Genomic DNA, 22,071 nt, shown 5'->3' on the forward strand with positions numbered 1-22,071 from the left:
AGGTGGGCAGGAGCAGGGACCGAGCAATGGGAACTCACCCCGTTGCGGGGATTCGAACCGCCGACTTTCTGATCGGCAAGTCCTAGGCTCTGTGGTTTAACCCACAGCGCCACTCGGGTCCCAATGTAGATGTTTACCCATCCCTTATTCCCTGACGAAGAGGGGGACACCATTTAGTGGTTCATCTCTGGTGCCAAAATGTCTTGGTCTAGCTCTGGGGGTTCCTAGAACTGCTTTTTAAAAAAATAATGAAATGTGTGCAGTCTAAGTGTGTTTAAACAAATTAAAAACTCTTTTAAACCAACAAGTAGTTTGACCCTCAGCCGAAATTCCTTAGTAGCAGTAAGAGCACTATTATTATGATTGAATTGGGTCCCTTTTCCTTGTGTTTTCTGTTCTATTTTCATATAGTTGCACAATAAGCTGTTGCCTGTTGCACAACAGAGTTGGACTTGGGCCTCATCAGACAGGGAGAAAAAAGGCACACAAGATCCCTAAAGAGTAATGAAATCCCCTCTATACAAGATTGGATCCAAAAGCCAACAGAATATGCCGAATTAGATGGTTTATCAGAAAAAATAAAGAATAAATCAAAACAGGAATTTGTTTCAAAATGGGAGGTTTTCAAAGAATATCTGAAAAATAAATATAGTAGTTTAAATTCTGTTGCAGCATTCGAGGAACTTCAGTAATAGTTGCAAGGTAGATATAAGAAATTAGATATATTAAGAATAAGTTTAATTATGATAAAAGTGAGTATGGGCAATAAGTAATATGAAATCGAAATATGGAATAGACTGGAATGTTGGGTCTTTATTGTTAAGACCAATATATGTTGAGAGCCAGTGTGGTGTAGTGGTTAAGAGCGGTAGTCACGTAATCTGGGTAACCGGGTTCTCGTCTCCGCTCCTTCCATGCAGCTGCTGGGTGACCTTGGGCCAGTCACACTTCTCTGGAGTCTCTCAGCCCCACTCACCTCACAGAGTGTTTGTTGTGGGGGAGGAAGGGAAAGGAGAATGTTAACCGCTTTGAGACTCCTGAAGGGGAGTGAAAGGCGGGATATCAAATCCAAACTCTTCTTCTTCTTCTTCATGTTTTATTGTTTGCTAAGAAAATTATGTGTCTATGGTTATTTTTGTAATTTGTGTGTAATTTGGTATTTGTGTGTGTGTGTTTTTTTTCTTGTTGTATAAATAAAAAACTTTAAAAAAACAAGCAGCACCACCTGCAGGGCACCCCTTTTAGTGGGGTTGGGCAGGATTTGTCCCTTTCATGGTATCATTAGATGGGGCACTTTAGGAATTTTGTTGCTATGTTTTGTTTTCTCGTCAAAGTTGTTTTGAGACATTTTTATATATAAAGAAATGAATAAATGCAAAAAAAATAAAAATCCCTAATGCTGCCTTCTGCGTTTTGGAAGCTGTAGGATAACATTTTCCCCTCCCTAATTAGCCGGAGTCTATGTGGTAAGAATGATTAATGCCAGCCACAGAAAACATTTCCTGTTTTCAAACACTTTCAGTAAATAAAACTGATTTCTAAAGGATACGAAATCGGGTATTTTTGAAATTTTGCAGGACATCTGGAACTTCATCATCCCAGAGTCCTTGAAAAGAAACAACTTTGCTTGCTTTCAAAAGTGAATCCCTTTCGCATACCCTCCAACATTTCTCCTATGAAGGTAAAGGGACCCCTGACCATTAGGTCCAGTCGTGGCCGACTCTGGGGTTGCGGTGCTCATCTCGCTTTACTGGCCGAGGGAGCCGGCGTACAGCTTCCGGGTCATGTGGCCAGCATTACTAAGCCGCTTCTGGCAAACCAGAGCAGTGCATGGAAACACCATTTAACTTCCCGCTGGAGCGGTACCTATTGATCTACTTGCACTGGTGTGCTTTTGAACTGCTAGGTTGGCAGGAGCTGGGACTGAGCAACGGGAGCTCACCCCGTCGCGGGGATTCGAACCACCGACCTTTTGATCGGCAAGTCCTAGGCTCTGTGGTTTAACCCACAGCGCCACCCGCGTCGCTATTTCTCCTATAGGGACACCCTATTCAATAATAATGATAATCATGATCGTAATTTTACTATTTATATCCCACCCATTTGACTAGGTTGCCCCAGCCACTCTGGGCGTCTTCCAACATATATAAAAACCACAGTAAAACATTAAACAACTTCGCTATACGGGGCTGCCTTCGGATGTCTTCTAAAGGTTGAGGCAGAGACCTCGTTTTCTCTTTTCGGTGAACTTACTTTTTATGTTATGTTAATGCATCACGCATATTGATGGCATCGTCATGACCAGGATGCGAATTGTTAAACACGGCTCAAGATTAGCATGAAAACATTTAACTCTTCAGAAATAAAGAGGTTGGAAAGTAGGGTGCAACAGAATGGTAGAGCTGAATATCTGCATGGGCAAAGAGATTAAATAGAACATGATTCAGCCGATGAGATTAAGAGTTTCTGCTTTGAAGTGACAAGGACCTAGGAAGATATGACAGATTCACTGTGGAGACGTCCTGGAAGAGGAACGGCCCTCAAATAGATGCTGCAGTGACAGCGGACGCTAGTTATCTGTCGTCTTTTATCTCACAAATAAAAGTTATTTCTCAAGCAAGCAGAGAAGAGAAATACCTGCTTGGGAAAAGTACGTTTTCCATTTGCAGAATCCCACCGCCCTAGAAAGTCATCGAGCAAACAGTTCAGCACAGCTAAATCGGGATTAGATAGCTATGAGGCCAAAGATAACATTTGCAGCTGTGTGATTTAGATTAAAACAATACAGGGGACAATCAGGACAGCATAAGCTGATTGCCTGTGAAGGCCTGCAAGATAAATTTGCATGGCCTGAGACAACTGGCATTCACGAGGAGGACGGGCTTCTGTGCGATGAAAGAGGGGACCCACCTCTTTTGCACTGCACACGAAGGGCTGGCAAATGGATGCTTACCGTCATGTCCCTATGTACTATCTGTATGACCCAGACCATGAACCTCAAGAATAAACTCATGCATATACGATGTATGAAGTACTCCTCAGCCACCACTTATGGAGAAAAGCTTACGCAGATAAGACCAGGGTGTGGCTATTTTGGTATCACAGCCTGATGATTGCTGCGTTCCTTCAAGATGGACTTATGAAATGAATCGGGGAGAACTTAATTGCAACTGATTTTGCTGATCAGAAGAGCTTCCATATTGAACCTGTGAAGGTGAGGGGGTAGAAGGAGCTCAGAGCTTTAGAGCTCAATTCCTGACCATTTCATGGTGACTCCAGAATCACAACCATCACTCCGAGTCTTCACAGGAATGGGCATTTTCCCCGAACCACACTCAGCTGCCCTACACCGGACATCATATGTGGGGAGGTAAAGAAGTAGTTCCCCTTCATGGATTGGTTCAAAATTGGGAAAGGAGTACGGCAAGGCTGTATATTGTCCCCCTGCTTATTTAACTTATATGCAGAATTCATCATGCGAAAGGCTGGGCTGGATGAATCCCAAGCTGGAATTAATATCGCTGGAAGAAATATCAACAACTTCAGATATGCAGATGACACAACCTTGATGGCAGAAAGTGAGGAGGAATTGAAGAACCTTTTAATGAGGGTGAAAGAGAAGAGCGCAAAATATGGTCTGAAGCTCAACATCAAAAAAACTAAGATCATGGCCACTGGTCCCATCACCTCCTGGCAAATAGAAGGGGAAGAAATGGAGGCAGTGAGAGATTTTACTTTCTTGGGCTCCATGATCAGTGCAGATGGTGACAGCAGTCACAAAATTAAAAGACACCTGCTCCTTGGGAGAAAGGCGATGGCAAACCTAGACAGGATCATTAAAAGCAGAGACATCACCTTACCAACAAAGGTCTGTGTAGTTAAAGCCATGGTTTTCCCAGTAGTGATGTATGGAAGTGAGAGCTGGACCATAAAGAAGGCTGGTCGCCGAAGAATTGATGCTTTTGAATTATGGTGCTGGAGGAGACTCTTGAGAGTCCCATGGACTGCAAGAAGATCAAACGTATCCATTCTTAAGGAAATCAGCTCTGAGAGCTCACTGGAAGGACAGATTGTGAAGCTGAGGCTCCAATACTTTGGCCACCTCATGAGAAGAGAAGACTCCCTGGAAAAGACCCTGATGCTGGGAAAGATGGAGGGCACAAGGAGAAGGAGAAGGGGACGACAGAGGACGAGATGGTTGGACAGTGTTCTCGAAGCTACAAACATGAGTCTGACCAAATTGCGGGAGGTAGTGGAAGATAGAAGTGCCTGGCGTGCTCTGGTTCATGGGGTCACGAAGAGTCGGACACGACTAAACGACTAAACAACAACAACAAAGAAGCAGTTGGAAATGAATCAACAGGAGCCTAGTGCATTCCTGATCATTCCTTGGGAAGTGGGACTCACTTAGGTAAAGGTAAAGGGACCCTTGACCATTAGGTCCAGTCGTGGCCAACTCTGGGGTTGCGGCGCTCATCTTGCTTTACTGGCCAAGGGAGCCAGTGTACAGCTTCCGGGTCATGTGGCCAGCATGACTAAGCCGCTTCTGGCAAACCAGAGCAGTGCATGGAAATAATGTTTACCTTCACGGTGGAACAGTACCTATTTATCTACTTGCACTTTGATGTGCTTTCAAACTGCTAGGTGGGCAGGAGCAGGGACCGAGCAACAGGAGCTCACCCCGTCGCGGGGATTTGAACCGCCGACCTTCTGATCAGCAAGCCCTAGGCTCTGTGGTTTAACCCACAGCGCCACCCGCGCCCCTGTATGTACAGTGGTATTTCGGGTTAAGTACTTAATTTCGTTCCGGAGGTCCGTTCTTAACCTGAAACTGTTTTTAACCTGAAGCACCACTTTAGGTAATGGGGCCTTCCGCTGCTGCCGCGCGATTTCTGTTCTCATCCTGAAGCAAAGTTCTTAACCCGAGGTACTATTTCTGGGTTAGCAGAGTTTGTAATCTGAAGTGTCTGTAACCTGAAGCATCTGTAACCTGAAGTGTCTGTAACCCGAGGTACCACTGTGTGTGTGTGTGTGTGTGTGTGTGTGTATGTGTGTGTGTGTGTATATATATATATATATATATATATATATATATATATATATATTCTAAATTTATCAATCAGTCTGGTCTCTGGGATAACCTCGTTTCCTCTTTGATCGACTGCATGAAAGAAAGATCCAATCACTGAACCTTGGATCATTTAAGGATCAAAAGTTCTTACCACTTGGGTATCACTCTATCTTATCTAACACTCCAGCTTCGGTTGCTGCCAGCTCTTCATGTCAACAAAGACAAGACTGAGAGAAGGATCTGGGGAGGAGAGAAATTTCTGCAGTGATGCAATGCTGCTTCGTTGGAAAAATAAGGCTAAAAGCTGAATGATAACACAAGCCATTCCTTCTTGGCTTCTTTAATAAACAATGTAATAAACAACACTCTAATCTACAGAGACTGGTAATTCGCAACTGATGCCTCGTGTCTCTTTTGCTGTGTTAGCAGGACCAAAGTGACCTCTCTAGAGTGCAAGCCTGGGCAGTGTGCAAGGAGGTCCTGAGCTGTCCAGATGACAAGACCCCACTCTTGGCCTTGTCAATGTGGTCCAAAGGAAAGCAGAGCAATACAGTGGTACCTCAGGTTAAGTACTTAATTCGTTCCGGAGGTCCGTTCTTAACCTGAAACTGTTCTTAACCCAAAGCACCACTTTAGCTAATGGGGCCTCCTGCTGCCGCCGCGCCGCCGGAGCACGATTTCTGTTCTCATCCTGAAGCAAAGTTCTTAACCTGACGCACGATTTCTGGGTTAGCGGGGTCTGTAACCTGAAGCGTATGTAACCTGAGGTACCACTGTATGGTGCTGGAGGAGACTCTTGAGAGTTCCATGGACTGCAAGAAGATCAAACCTATCCATTCGGAAGGAAATCAGCCCTGAGTGCTCACTGGAAGGACAGATCCTGAAGCTGAGGCTCTAATACTTTGGCCACCTCATGAGAAGAGGGAAAAGACCCTGATGTTGGGAAAGATGGAGGGCACAAGGAGAAGGGGACGACAGAGGACGTATGTAACCCGAGGTACCACTGTACATTGGGCACCAGCTTGGCTGCAGGAGTTGCCGGAAAGAAGCGTACAAGCAGCCATCCAACCATCATGGGGATTCCACTCCAGATTTGTGTAGGGTTTACTCTGTAGCTTTTTCTTCTCCTGAAGATGTCCTGGAAGAAGAAGAGTTTGGATTTGATCTTCCGCTTTATCACTACCCGAAGGAGTCTCAAAGTGGCTAACATTCTCCTTTCCCTTCCTCCCCCACAACAAACACTCTGTGAGGTGTGTGGGGCTGAGAGACTTCAGAGAAGTGTGACTGGCCCAAGGTCACCCAGCAGCTGCGTGTGGAGGAGCAGGGAAGCGAACCCGGTTCACCAGATTACTAATCTACCGCTCTTAACCACTATACCACACTGGCTCTGGAAGGCAATGGATATGTATGCTTAGAGCAGTGATCAGCAAACTTTTTCAGCAGGGGCCAGTCCACTGTCCCTCAGACCTTGTGGGGGGGTGGACTATATTTTGGGGGGCGGGAAATGAACGAATTCCTATGCCCACAAATAACCCAGAGATGCATTTTAAAGAAAAGCACACATTCTACTCATGTAAAAACATGCTGATTCCCAGACCCTCCGTGGGCCGGATTTAGAAGGCGATTGGGCCAGATGTGGCCCCCGGGCCTTAGTTTGCCTACCCATGGCTTAGAGTGCTTCAATCATTTATCCCCTTAATGCTTCTACTGTAAAGAAACAATGTGCATTAGTTTATTTTCAATGCAGCACAATGTGCGTTTTGGAGAAAATTTTGAGAAGCCCCGGAGTGGGGGTGGGGAGTTTGTCAGCATAACTTCGGTACTTGAGCAGTTGCAAAACATTGCAAAGTGGAAGGAGTGAACTCTCCTTATCATGTGTTCCTCTAGCTGGTACCTTGGTTCTCAAACTTAATACATTCTGGAAGTCTGTTCCAAAACCAAAGCGTTCCAAAACCAAGGCATGCTTTCGCATAGAAAGTAATGCAAAACAGATTAATCCGTTCCAGACTTTTAAAAACAACCCCTAAAACAGCAATATAACATGAATTTTACTATCTAACGAGACCACTGAGCCATAAAATGAAAGCGATAATCAATGTACTGTACTATAAAATAAATAAGACAGTATTGTGGATGATAAAAGTTAAAATATTTTTTTTTCTTACCTGCGCTGATGATGGTCATTGTTTGGATGGGGGGGCTTTTATCCACTTCCACAGTCACACAATCAATCGATCAGTCAATCAATCAGCAGCTGAACTGGGTTCCATACAGTCACAAAAACAAATTAATCGAAAAAGCCTCAAAAACAAAAGTGTGAAATAAATAGCAAAAACAAAAGCAGCAAACTTAATCCATTCCAGAAGTCCGTTTGTCTTCCAAAATGTTTGAAAACCAAGGCGCAGCTTCTGACTGGTGCAGGCGCCCTGGAAACAATAGTCAACATTGGATGTTCAGCTTCCGAAAAACGTTTGAAAACCAGAACACTTACTTCCAGGTTTTGGGAGTTTGGGAACCAAGGTGTTTGAGTACCAAGGCGTTTGAGAACCAAGGTACCACTGTACAAATACACAATTCCTCAGTTTTGTGTTGCCATCTTACAGACACAATTAGCCCTACAGCTGTTTGCCTGCCCAGTTTGCCTGTGGGCTTTCCGTACAACTGTCACCAGTCAAGGCTGTTGGCAAATAGGATTGCCTGGTTCTAAGGGGCTTGGGGATAACGTTCAGGCCACCTCCGCATTGCCCTCTGCTTTCGCCTTTCTCTGCTCATCTCTGTGCTTCACATAACAGATATGTGTGCCAGCACTTGCGGAGAACTGGCACAACTATCTCAGCGCATTCAACAGGGCCAATGCAGCCCAGAGCAACTTTGTGGGTGAGCTTGCATTGCCCGCTCCTAGAGCTTGTGTGACAGCACAAAGTCTTTGTGCCCAGTTCTACATTATTATTTACTGGCACAATAGTTCATAGCACTGGGTCACATTTTTTAATTACAGGGTGGGGTGGAGAGAAGACGCAAATTGTTATAAGGTTTTCAAATATTGCAAAGTGTTCAAATGCAAATGTTCCAGCAACCAAAACGTATTTTAATAAGCCAACAGCGAAAAAGAAGGGCTCGTCCAGCTTTCTGGAAAATCCGCTCTTTGGTGCTAAATTGGAGGAAACATCAATCCGGGGGGAAACCCAAGTGCCATTTGTCCCATTTGAGCGCTAAAGAGCAGTTTCTGTAATTCTGTTTCCTAGCCCAGTGTTTAAACAAACAAACAAACAACTTTTCAAAGTGAGGTCATTGGTTTCAGGGCCAAGCATTCATCCGATTTATGTCAGGTGCTCTCGACAAGAAATAATAAGACGTAATATTTCAGTTTTGGCAAAGGTAGCCCGCGATTGAAGAGGCCACTGGAGCGAGTGGTGGTGACTTTGGCCAAATGTAAACCAGCAGTTGAAGACAAGCTGCCTTTATCAAACTCAGATATTGAGATTTGTAAAAGAAACAAAAAAAAAAGAGAGAAACAAATAAAAAGGGTAGGCTGAAAAAGGGCCCTCTGGGAGGGGAAGGGAGATTTAAATCTGCTTTAAAAGGAGCTAATCACATAGCTGCCTTTGGGTCAAAGCAACCTAATTCAGCTTATAAACTTTAATATCAACAGCCTTAAGCTGTTTGAAAATTCCCACACTTGTTTCTGCAGTTTTTATACATTGCATGCTGCATCCTAGAGCAGCTCCAGACGTTTCTTGTGCAATATGGGAGGCTCTGCTTTTTTAAAAAGCATGCATCAGATGCACATTGCTAGACAGATTCACACAAATTTTTTTTAGCAGGGTAAATGAGACTGAAATGTTGTACAGTGGTACCTTGGGTTAAGTACTTAATTCGTTCCGGAGGTCCGTTCTTAACCTGAAACTGTTTTTAACTTGAGGTACCACTTTAGCTAATGGGGCCTCCCGTTGCCGCCGCGCCGCCGGAGCACAATTTCTGTTCTCATCCTGAAGCAAAATTCTTAACCCGAGGTACTATTTCTGGGTTAGTGGAGTCTGTAACCCGAAGCGTATGTAACCTGAAGTGTCTGTAACCCGAGGTACCACTGTACTCACTTGCCTAGGAGGAAGCCCTGATGAGTACAAGGGGGCTTAACTTGAACAGCCGTGCATAGGATTGCAGTGTAAAAAAGTCTTGCCTCTCTATGTGGTAGTGGGAAACATCAGAGAAAGGACACAAACCTAGTTAGATAATTTCCAAATCAGCCTTATCAAACAAATGTTGGCAAGCTTCCGGAATGCTTCGAGGAACCAAACACTGCTATTACATTGTGGGGCTTGCATGTGTGTTTAACACGGTGCTCTGTCATCTTGGTCAGCAGTTACCGTATTTTTCACTCCATAAGACGCACCAGACCGCAAGATGCACCTAGTGTCTGGAGGAGGAAAACAAGGGGAAAAAAATTCTGAATCTCAGAAGCCAGAACAGCAAGAAGGATCACTGCGCAGTGAAAGCAGCAATCCCTCTTGCTGTTCTGGCTTCTGGGATAGCAGCACAGCCTGCATTCGCTCCATAAGCATAGCTGTCAACTTACAGATTTGAAAATAAGGGACCAGCAGCCAAAATAAGGGACCTGCAACCTCACCTGTTCCAGGCACTCCAGTCTTCCTGTCCTCCTGCAGTCTGGTCAAACTCATGCTGGTAGCTTTGAGAACACTGTCCAACCAACTTTGTAACCAGAGGTTTAACTGAATAGAATCTGAATCACATGCACCACAAGGCCTATGCAGCCTCAGCTTAAGATGGCTCCCCGGCCTGCCTTTGCACTGCAAAGTTTGCAGCAGCACGTACAACAAAATGGCACCCAGCATCCAAAAAACCCCTCAGCTTGCATTAACTAGCCACACACAAGGCATGCAAGCTCCACCGCCCCCCAGTCATTCTTAGACTTCTTATTGGGTGAGCAACACAGCCAAGCAACACAGTTGGAGCCTCCCTCCTCCCTGGCTGGCAGGGAGGGATGGAGAGGAGCTGCTTCCTTTGAAATTTAAGGGACATCGTTTAAGGGACATTTAAGGGACATCCATCAATAAGGGACAGCAGCGAGACATGGCGCTGGAATAAGGGACTGTCCATTCAAATAAGGGACACTTGACAGCTATGTCCATAAGACGCACACACATTTCCCCTTACTTTTAAGGAGGGAAAAAGTGAGTCTTATAGAGCAAAAAATACGGTACTTTCCCGAAAAGCCACTTTGATGTCCAGGGAAGGGGCACAGGGAAATGCTGCTGCCCCTCCCCTCCAAATGCCCTGTTACCAAGTCTCTTATTTGCTGTGGGGTTGGCAGTCGGTGAGGGCAGAAAACACCACTTAGGGGCTTGCATTTGACCCAGGGGTTGCTGACCCAGATCTCTATTCTGATCTATTCACATCAGATACGAGGGACGTTCATTAAAGATTTCCCCTGACGTACTTCCCGTGGACTAAGACAAACGAAACTGGGCACAGTCCTTTTAAAAATAATAATAATAATATTTTTATTAAGTTTCTTACAGATATAACACATATCACAACAAAAGAAAAACAGAGGAAAAAGAAAAGAAAAAAGACAAGATCACAAAAAAATAAAATAAAAACAAGGTACCTAAATACCCAAACAACCTAAACACCTAAACAACACAAATTAATTGATTATTTAAACTTCTAACCTCATAAACATATTTTGGCCTTCCTCTGAGCCCTCCCATCTGAATTTCCTTGTAATTAAAATGTAGCAGTTTTTTTAAAACACAGTATTCCAATTAAAATACAATTTCTTAACTTTCCTTTAGGTTCTAAATCTTATTGATTTAATTAACTCTTAATTTAATCCTAGGCCTATTCTGGTACTTTCAAGTAATTTCTGGTTTTTAATATCACAGCACAGTCCTTCTCTACATAGCTACCAGCAAGAGTCAAACACTTCTCCCATTGCTTTATACAGCTGTGGAGACCTCATCTGTAGAAGTTGGCAAGTTGCGTCAGAAGCCACGGCTACCTCAGAAATCAGCATTTCATCGTCTGGAAAAAGCTTGCCCTTCAAAAACAACTTCATGGTTGGAAAGAGGTGGAAGTCCAATGGTGCGAGGTCAGGAGAATAAGGGGGAATGAGGAAGGATTTCATAGCCACAGGACTATGCTTCCGTCTGAGCAACATGCAAGTTGTGAACCGGGGTGTTATCCCGCAGGAGGCGGACACCTTTGGTCAGGATACCACGCCTCTTGGTTTTATGGCCTTCCGCAATTTCAGCAGCAGTTTAGTGCAGTATGTCCCGGTAATTGTGATACCCTTTGCCAGGAAATCCATCATCACTACTCCGTGCTGGTCCCAAAAGACCGTGAGCATAACCTTGCCTGCTGATGGACCTGTGCCTATTTTGGAGGTAGGTAAAGAGACCCCTGACCATTAGGTCCAGTCGTGGCCGACTCTGGGGTTGCGGCGCTCATCTCGCTTTATTGGCTGAGGGAGCTGGCGTACAGCTTCCAGGTCATGTGGCCAGCATGACTAAGCCGCTTCTGGCGAACCAGAGCAGTGCACGGAAACACCGTTTACCTTCCCGCCGAAGTGGTACCTATTTATCTACTTGCACTTTGATGTGCTTTCGAACTGCTAGGTTGGCAGGAGCAGGGACCGAGCAACGGGAGCTCACCCCGTCGCGGGGATTCGAACCGCCGACCTTCTGATCAGCAAGCCCTAGGCTCTGTGGTTTAACCCACAGCGCCACCCGCTTTGGAGGTAATGAGGCATATATTTTATCCTCAGTTTTATCCACGCAACAAACCCGTGGGATAAGTGGAGGCAAGAAATGGCAGCCCAAGATTTGACAGTGGCTCAGTGGAGATTTGCCCTGCCCCAATTTGCCATTTTTTGTTTCGGTAGTGTTTGAATTTTGCACATGCGCTGAGAACCTTTTGGGGTGAGAGGCGTCATGGAAATAAACCATAACAAAAACCTAACAGTCGACCATTTCCACTGCTCTAGCTGTTATGCTGAAAATTGGCAGGGAATATAAATTTTTCCACCTGGACAGTTAACTCTAGCAGCAAGCCCAAAAGAGAAAGTACGGAGGCAGAGATTGAACTGAAATATTTGCAGACACACCTAGTTGTGAATCTTCTGCGTTTCACTTTGCCCAAGATTGCACAGCACCCTGTGACCTTCTAATCCAAACAATTATGTACAGTAGTCCACCAGAGGCACGAGGGGGGAAAAACCTTGCCTGACGGGGAGTTTAACAGCGGTTGGTAAGCAGTGACTAGGACATGACACAATACATTAAGGACAGGCTGTGTTTGGCTTGGAAGTTGTGCCAGACTGATTTAGGCTGAACAATCTGCAGGTTCTGATAAACACACTTTGCTTTCCCTTAAGCCTAGTTCTGCTGCAGAGTTATCGCAGTCATCTTGGAAGGGCCTTTAATTATATCAAAGGACATATTGCAATAGTCTAGAAGAGTCTGTGACTGGGCCCCCGCCCCCAGGAAGCTTGTCTCAGTGATCTGAAATCATTATAGCCCTGACAGTGTTTTTATTCGGATTTTAAAATAAATAAAAACAAATCCCTCTAAATGACCAGGAAAGCAAGGATTCTAGAGGATGTTTCAAACAAATGTGAAGCAGCGCAGTCCTATAAGCTCCCATCACCCTTACTGGTCAATACCTTGGTTGTTTTATCAAGAAGATCTGTCACAATGTGAATAAATGGAGAGAGAGAGAGAGAACAAATGTTCACTTATGCACACCCTATGCTCCAACCAAGAGAGAACACCACTAAATATGGATGCCTTCTCATGTCTATAATATGAGCAGCAGTTTCCAAATCTGGCATATCAGACAGACAGATTTTGGTTTTAAATGCATTGTAGGGAGTCTGTAGGGACGTGGGTGGCGCTGTGGGTTAAACCACAGAGCCTAGGGCTTGCTGATCAGAAGGTTGGCAGTTCGAATCCCCGTGATGGGATGAGCTCCTGTTGCTTGATCCCTGCTCCTGCCAAGCTAGCAGTTCCAAAGCACATCAAAGTGCAAGTAGATAAATAGGTACCACTCCGGCGGGAAGGTAAATGGCATTTCCGTGCGCTCTGGTTCACCAGAAGCAGCTTAGTCATGCTGGCCACATGACCCGGAAGCTGTACGCTGGCTCCCTTGGCCAATAAAGCGAGATGAGCGCCGCAACCCCAGAGTCGGTCATGACTGGACCTACCCGGTAACGGTCAGGGGTCCTTTACCTTTACCTTTAAGGAGTCTGTATGGGAGTATATTGTATTTAAAAAGGGGTATCAGAGTTTTTAGGGGGCTAACCAGGCTGGGATAGCTGGGATAGCAGGCTTGTTGGGTTTTGAATGTCTTATGTAGATTTTTCAATTTCAATTCCATTGTTCTGTATGGGACAATGACAATAAAGATATTGTATTGTATCGTATCACATCAAATGCACCAACCTATTCTATAGAATGACATCCTGATTCTCAGTGTCTCCATCTCATAGCACCTTCCTCATCACGTCCTTTACCAACAGTAATCATTCCGTTGCTAGGAAAGGAGGCCAGAGCCTATCAATGTGATTTTTATCGTAAATCAGGTAAACCTTTTGTACCCTGCAACCCCACCCCACCGCGCCTTAGAGACATGTTCTTAGTCAATGCTTGTACATGGCTTGCTGGGAAGTGGCTATAGCAGCTGCAGCATGCTTCAGAGCAAGCATGAGGAAATCATTACCTACCTTCCAGATGCCGCCATGGTGATACTATTTATTGATCATTAGCTATAGCCGATGCCCCATCAATAACCTAGCAATGAACCTGAACGTGCCCCACAGGGCTGATATTAAGAATGCTGAGATGATACATGGAGCAACTTGCACATATTAAAAAGTGCTTTATAAATGCTGGTTTTTTTTATTTATTTTACAATCACTAACAGCATGTTTGTTTTCATTATCTAGCCAGCTGTACACTGAGTCGGTCACGACACCAGCTGCTGCTAGGTGTGTCTCGGTCTACGTTTTCATTTCTTGCCTGGAGGGTGTTTATTCTCGCCTGGGCAGCGCTCCCCGGGTGTTGCCCTCTCATGTCTCACTTGGCCAGCTTGCCCGCAGTTGTCCATGGGTGTGTCCCCTGATTTGGCACTGCCCATTGAGCAGGCTGGAGCGGAAGGCAGGGCTGTTTCATGCCACTCTAGCAAGTGGGTCACAGCTGCTAGAGGACTCTCCTTGCCCCTTCCCCCCCCCCCCGCCTGCTTCAGGAAGTGTCTCTATTTCCTTTTCATTTATGACTGAGCCTGAGCTGGCCGGTGATGCTGCATGCCCAAAGTTAATTTAAAACAAATGCATTGCCTATTAACACGTGATAAACGCCGTAATGCCCATAGTGTGGTTTAGTGTGGTGGCTTAGACACTGTGCTGAGGACCAGGAAGTCCCTGGCTTTAATGTTGCCTCTGCCTGAACTCACGACGACCACAATGACCGTATTTTTTGCACCATAACACTCACTTTTTTCCTCCTAGAAAGTAAGGGGGAATGTCTGTGCGTGTTATGGAGGGAATGCCTACGGGTGGCATGCCTACGGATTTTCCTCCTCTAAAAACTACGTGCGTGTTATGGTCGGGTGCGTGTTATAGAGCGAAAAATACGGTATAGACACATTTAATGCGCCTGAAGTTCTTTGAATGCCTGAAAGAACGATGCCAATGTCGTTTTCTTATTATGGCCAAGGCAGGCAAAGATGCAAATTTCTGCCTCGTGTCTTCTAACGCTATTTATTGATTCAAATCACACACCAAAAAGAACTGGGAGGTAGTTAGTATCTAGGTTAGTGAATTCGGAATGAAGTGTAGTACTTCATATGCCTTTCTTGCATGAGCACAGGAACGGGCAGAATTTTAATCTCTCACTTTGTTGCAATCTACTTTCCTCTGGTCTACTGTTATCTCACTGTTATCCACTTAAGTCCATCCAACACTCTGCTGCTAAAATTATTCACATCTCTCCTCATCGCTCCGACCACGGTGCCCCTCCTTAAATCCTTACCCTGGCTTCTGGTTTACTCCAAGATCCTACTATAGCTGCTCTATAGCCTGCTGGATCAGAACAAAGAAAAGCTTAAAAAGAAAAAGTCCAGAATCCTGTTCTCACAGTGGCTAACCAGATGCCTAGGTGAACTCCATAAGCAGGACACTTGTGATTCCCAGGATTGATGGCTGTCACTTAAATCATTTGGGAGCCAAGACCACAGTTTAATAATAATAATAATAATAATAATAATAATAATAATAATAATAATATTTTTATTATTTATACCCCAGCCATCTTGCTGGGTTTCCCCAGCCATTCTGGGTGGCTTCCAGAACATATAAAAACGTAAAATAAAAAAAACATTAATTGCTTAATTGTGCATGTTGCAACAAAGTACCTCCTTTTGTCTCTCCCAAACCTTCTAACCTTCCGTTTCATTGGATGGTCCCAGGTTCTCGTGTTATGAAGGAGCAGAAAAGCTTCTCTCTTTCTCCATATCCCTCTTTCTTCCTATCGTGTATAATCTCTGTTATCAGGTCCCTGCTTCCTCGCATTCTCGGCATTTTTAAATGTTCTAATCTTTCCTCATAGGGGAGCTGCTCCAACCCCTTGATCATTTTGGTTGCCATTTTCTGAACCTCTTGCAGCTATTAAAAATATCCTTTTTTTTTTTAAGATGTGGCACCCGGAACGGTACACAGCATTCCATGGGTTTGTGTGATGACATTGTGATATTGGCAATTTTAATTCAATCCCTAATGATCCTAATTTGTAAATCACTCCCCCCCCCCCACAGCTGCTACACACCAGGTTGACATAAAAATTAAACAATATTAATACTACCAACTTAATCAGAGGTGCTGCATCAAGTTAAGATTTTCAGACAGAAGTACAGGGGACCTGCTAAAACAGCAATGCCAGATATTCACATTTTTAAGTACCATCTAAAAACACCCCTCTCCCAAGAACAGTAGCAGGTCCAAGAGACTAAAGTCATCAGCCCTACTTCTGAAAGGAGCAAGCCAGCAGTAAATCACACTGGGCAAGCTGGAGTTAACTCTGTATTAGCAAAACAGAGAATTTTGGGAATTATAGGGACAGAACATTCATGTATGCGACTACAGCGGCAAAAATGTTACTTGCCCAAAAATGGAATGAAGAAGAAGTCCCAATGAAAGAAGAATGGATACAAAAACTTAACAGAATATGCAGAAATGGAGAAACTTACTGGAAAAATAAGAAATCAAGATAGCAAACTGTTTATAAAAGAACGGAAATGGTTTATGGAATATTTACAAACTGTAAACAGATAAGAACATTGGCAGGATTATTGTAATAACCTGCAGTTTTGTAAGGGTATATATTTAAAGTGGATGAACAAATCAGTTTAGGTAGTTCTGTCCCTATAATTGCCAAAAGGAAGGGTTATGGGTTGTTGTTGTTTTTACAAACGTTATTTTAAACATCTTTTTCAATTCATTATACAGTACAGTTGTACAGTGGTACCTCAGGTTACATATGCTTCAGGTTACATACGCTTCAGGTTACAGAGTCCGTTAACCCAGAAATAGTACCTCGGGTTAAGAACTTTGCTTCAAGATGAGAACAGAAATCGTGCTCTGGCGGCGCGGCGGCAGCAGGAGGCCCCATTAGCTAAAGTGGTGCTTCAGGTTAAGAACAGTTTCAGGTTAAGAACAGACCTCCGGAACAAATTAAGTACTTAACCTGAGGTACCACTGTGCCTTGTTTTGCAGAGTGGTTTGTGTTTCTGCGCATGCATGAAGCGCGATTTAGCACTGCTGCACATGTGCTAGCAGCAAACCTGGAAGTAACCCGTTCTGGTACTTATGGGTTTGCTGCGTACGTTCGCCGAAGCGGATGCTAGACGAAGTGGACGTTGGCAGAGGTATTACTGTATACCATTTCCCAGTAAGCTTTAACCTTACTACAAGACCACCACATATGCTGAAAAGGACTGAAGCAACATATTTAGGGTGTTGCAGGAGGCCCCCCATGACAGGGTGCCAAGGGGAGAGGGTGGGTACAACATTGAGAAGATCTGTAATGGAGAAGATTCCTTAAAAGGTAAAGGGACCCCTGACCATTAGGTCCAGTCGTGACCGACTCTGGGGCTGCGGCGCTCATCTCGCTTTATTGGCCGAGGGAGCCGGCGTACAGCTTCCGGGTCATGTGGCCAGCATGACTTAGCTGCTTCTGGCGAATCAGAGCAGCGCACAAAAACACCGTTTACCTTCCCGCTGGAGTGGTACCTATTTATCTACTTGCACTTTGACGTGCTTTCGAACTGCTAGGTGGGCAGGAGCTAGGACTGAGCAACAGGAGCTTACCCCATCGCGGGGATTCGAACCACCGACCTTCTGATCGGCAAGTCCTAGGCTCTGTGGTTTAACCCACAGCGCCACCCGCGTCCCAGAAGATTCCTTGGGGGGCACCAAATTCTGGCCTCGCACAAGGAGCCACATTATGAAAGATTACCACCTCGGCCAACCGGCAACCCATCTTATATTTGTGCAAAGGGTTCTTCATGCCTTGGCAAAGAACCTCAGCTCAGCCGGCAAGCACGAGGTGCATGATCTTAAATCTCAGGGTTGTAAGTCGGAGCCCAACATTGGGCAGAAGGATTCCTTTTTTGGGGGGTTGTCAGACCAGACGAGCCTCATGGTCCTTTCCGAGCCGACGACTCCATGACCAGAACCTCGCTTGGGTCCCAACCAAAATTGATGAACCAATTAAATAAAATATCAGCGGCCTATGGAACGCCCTTCCATCAGACATCAAGACCAGGGGTCAGCAAACTTTTCCAGTAGGGCGTCAGCCCACCGTCCCTCAGACCATGTCGGGGCAGGACTATATTTTGAAATAAAAAAAAGAATAAATTCCTATGCCCCACAAATAACGCAGAGATGCATTTTAAATAAAAGGACACATTCTACTCATGTAAAAACACACTAATTCCCGGACCATCCAGGGGCCAGATTTAGAAGGCGATTGGGCCAGATCCGGCCCCCAGGCCTTAGTTTGCCTACCCATGGTCAAGACTACCTGACTTTTAGAAGACATCTGAAGGCAACCCCATATTGGGAAATTTTTAACGTCTAACGTTTTTCCATTTTTTTATGTGCCGTAAGCTGCCCAAAGTGACTGGGAAAACCCAGCCAGATGGGCTGGGTATAATTATTATTATTATTATTATTATTATTATTATTATTATTATTATTATTATTATTATCCAAGTTAAAGATACCGCCCTGTGGAACGCCCTCCCATCAGATGTCAAAGAGATAAACAACTACCTGATATTCAGAAGACATCTTAAGGCAGCCCTGTTCAGGGAAGTTTTTAGTGTGTGACATCTTAATGTATTTCTAGTCTTTGTGGAAACCGCCCAGAGTGGCTGGGGAAACCTAGCCAGATGGGCAGGGTACAAATAATAAATTATTATTATTATACCAAACTTCCTCAACTCTTCCTTATAATTTGGCATCTGAAGAAGTGTGCATGCACACAAAAGCTTATAACCAGAACAAACTTAGTTGGGTCTCTAAGGTGCTACTGGACAATTTTTTAAATTTTTTATTCCTCATAAAGTTTGGTTTCCAGACCTTTCATCATCTGCACATATTCTGGAAACCAGGGTATAAATTATTATTATTATTTGGCCAGGGCACAGCCTGACAAAATTTGATTTGAATTAATTTTATAATGAACTGATTTTAGAATGTTGTATTATTTTATTGTTGTTAGCTGCCCTGAGCCCGGCTTCAGCTGGGGAGGGCGGGATATAAATAAAATTCTTCTTCTTCTTCTTCTTCTTATTTTATGGAGGGGGGGCAGTAGGTAAACCCCTTCCCACATAACCCATCGCATGATGCCTTTTGAATGGCAAGGGGGGGGGGAAACCGAAGCCCCTTCGAATATGTATTTGGAGGCGGGGCCGGAGGGACCCCGGAGTTTGGCTCCTAGGGGCGGGGGGGGGAACTCTTCGCATGCTCAGAGGAGCTCTCGTTCCGCGGATTGGCGGGAGGGGCGCGAGGAGGGCGAGGCTAGTTTCCTCCTCCTCCTCCTCCTCGCGCGGGAGGCCCAGTCGGAGCGGAGCCGGGCGAGAGGCATCTCCTTGCCGCTCCCGCAGCAGCAGCCGCCGCCGCCGCCGGAGGAGGAGAAAGGCGGGGAGGCGCGGCGAGGCCTGCGCGCCGGAAGTGAGCTGACTGAGGGGAGAAGAAGGAGAAGGTGGAGGAGAAGGAGGAGAAGCGGGGCGGAGGAGGAGGAGGAGGAGGAGGAGGAGGGAGCCCGGCCGGCTGCGCGGAGCTGCTCGCGGTGTGGCTTGTGTGAGGGAGAGGAAGATTGTGAGGCGTCGGAGGAAGGAAGGAATCTCGTCAGCCTTGGCTTGAGGGGTTTCCGCGGGCGGGCGGAGGAGGCAGCCAAGCCCAGCCAGGGCGCTGAGGGAAAAGGAGGAGGAGCAGCAGCCGCCGCCGCCGGGTGTCCAGCAGGAGCAACAGCCGCCGCCACGGTGAGAGCCCCGCTCGCCTTCCCTCCCCGCCACACCTTCCCCCCGAAACCTCCTCCCCACACCCGGCGTTGTGGGTGTGAGGGAAAGTGGGGGGGGGGGCTTCTCTTCTTCCGCCGCCTCCTCCCCCAGGAGCAGAGGCGGCGGAGCCTTACCCCGGGGTGGGATGTGAGTAAGGGGGTGCGGTGGGGTGGGGCAGGATGAGAGACCCCCCCCGCCAGTACTTCGGCCTTTGCCGCCCGCTTTCTCTCCCTCCCTCCCCCCCCCCTGCCGCCCCTTTTTGCCAGGCGCTTTTCCTCCCCTCGCTGGGGAGGGTCTCCCGTTTTTTATTGTCCCCGCTTGCGGGTCGCAGCGTGGGGAGGGGGCGGTTAGAGGTATGAATGTCTTCTCCCCCCCCACCCCAAAAAGCTAAGTAAGTGTTGGGAGAGGGATTCATGTTTCGAAACGTACCCCACCCTGCCTCACCCCACCCAACCCCCCGGATGAACTTATATCTCTATCCACATCTATAGATCTATATATCTGTATCTGCATCTATATCCAAATCTATATATCTGCATCTATATCCATATCTGCGTCTATATCCACATCTATATATCTGTAGCCACATCTATATTTCTATATAGCTATATATCCACATCTATATAGCTATATATCCATATCTATATCCACATCTATATAGCTATATATCCATATCTATATCCACTATATCCACATCTGTATAGCTATATATCCATATCTATATATCTATATCTATATCTATACTCACATCTATATAGCTATATATCCATATCTGTGTGTGTGTGTGTGTGTGTGTGTGTGTGTTTTCATTGGGAGAATGGGTGCAGCAGGGTCTTTTCTGAATTATTATGGGGGGGTGCACGACTTGGGTATATTTATGTACAGCGCATTTCTGCATGCAGGAAAGGTCTTCACGGAGCAAGCAACCCAGCGAGCCAGTCCCCTTTTCCTCCAGCCTGCATGCGAGAGAGGAGGGATGGGCTTGCAGCAGAAAACAGCATTACAGTACATCCCTTCTCTGTCTGTTGCTATACCCAACTGCTTGTGGATCCAGCCTCCACCCTTACACCCCTCCTTCCTTCTGGAATCTGTTAAGCGCAGGCTGTGCGCTGGAGAGAGAGGGGTTGGTCTAGTACTCTGGTTAGCTCCCCTCTCCCCCGCCCCCCAAAAATCTGAAATCTCTCCCAGCGGCATTCCCGAGGATTGCTGTCAAATAGGCAGAGATTTGAACGTAAAAATAGGAAAGCAATAGCACTTAGCCGAGCTTTCAGAACGGACTTGGAGGCTGTCAGAGGAAGGGTTTGCTCAGGACTGAGGCATTCAGGCAGTGCCAGCGGGGGGGGGGGGGGGACTCCGCCCTGTGGAGCTGGCAGACCAACATAGCGCCTCTCTTGCAAGGATATGCAAATCTGTGTGGAATAATTCTTGCGAAAGCCTCGCAAATTAAGAACTTGAGGGCAAAGGGGTTGCAAGCATGGATTGGCGTGAAATAAATGTTTCCTTTCAGAATGTGTTCGCATAGCTGTACAGAGAATAGTGGGGTTGGCATGGTGTTGAAGAATCCTGCCGGCACAGCTGGTGGCTACCATTAGGATGAGGAGAGGTTTCTAGTGCATGGTGAGGATTATTGGTGAAATGGGAAGGATGAAGTAGGAGAAATGTTTTTTGTTGTAGAGAACTGTTTGATCATGTTTGTTCCCAGTAATTGCCGTTTTTGCAATAATGTATACTGGCCTCTTGTGCAAAAAGGAGCACAACTTAAGATAAGGCAGAAATGGTAATGAAAGTGCCTGCTTGAACTAGCACTGTTACAGATCCGCATAATACCAGCAGTTGTAAGAAATCTATCTTTTATTTTCGTTATTTCATAAAAATTCTATACTGCTTGATTGTAAAAACAAATAACCCCCCCAGACCCCACACAGTTGTTAACAAAGGCAAGTTTAGTGTGATGCATCTGATGTATCTGAAAGTTCACTCAGTAGATTTCTAGATTTCCCATCAACCAAAGTCTTCTGGGTGGTTTATAAAAAATGTAGTTTAGAGCTCAGTAGTCATGTGAATTCTGGGAAGGACAATGTGGCACTGAAAGGTGGAAAGGGATAATCTGTAAAGGAGACAGAAGAATCGTAGTGGGGAATATATACATGTTCCAAGAAAACATATACAACAAGAAAAACAATAAGGCTGCAGAGATGTGAAAGAAATAATGGATGCTTAGCAGGTATCAATGACACAAGAAGAGGTTGTCTTTGGACTTTTGAAGTGTTCCAGAAGCAGATATTTTACAAGGGTCCTGCCTTTTACAAGAGGTGGAAGCTACCATTCTGATAACACTAAAGTAGTGCGAGATGAATATATTTTATATCTGAAAGGCTATTAGCTGGCTTATCATAGTTTTCTCTGGTTTAATTCAAATT

General features: G+C 45.4%; 2 protein-coding genes across 6 annotated transcripts in view; one reads left to right on the forward strand and one right to left on the reverse strand.

The window, feature by feature from the left end:
- CD28 (CD28 molecule) overlaps positions 1-22,071 on the reverse strand; it is a 167,720-nt gene that overhangs the window by 80,274 nt on the left and 65,375 nt on the right. The gene's annotated exons all lie outside the window — the stretch shown is intronic.
- RAPH1 (Ras association (RalGDS/AF-6) and pleckstrin homology domains 1) overlaps positions 19,214-22,071 on the forward strand; it is a 76,766-nt gene continuing 73,908 nt past the window's right edge. For all 5 annotated transcript variants that reach the window (XM_083471991.1, XM_083471992.1, XM_083471993.1 and 2 more), the window contains exon 1: positions 19,214-19,633. The gene's annotated coding sequence lies outside the window, so the exon portion shown is untranslated. The remainder of the gene's footprint in view (positions 19,634-22,071) is intronic.

Source organism: Podarcis liolepis, assembly GCF_965112155.1.
Source record: "Podarcis liolepis genome assembly, chromosome: 1".
In the NCBI taxonomy this organism is placed as follows: domain Eukaryota; kingdom Metazoa; phylum Chordata; class Lepidosauria; order Squamata; family Lacertidae; genus Podarcis; species Podarcis liolepis.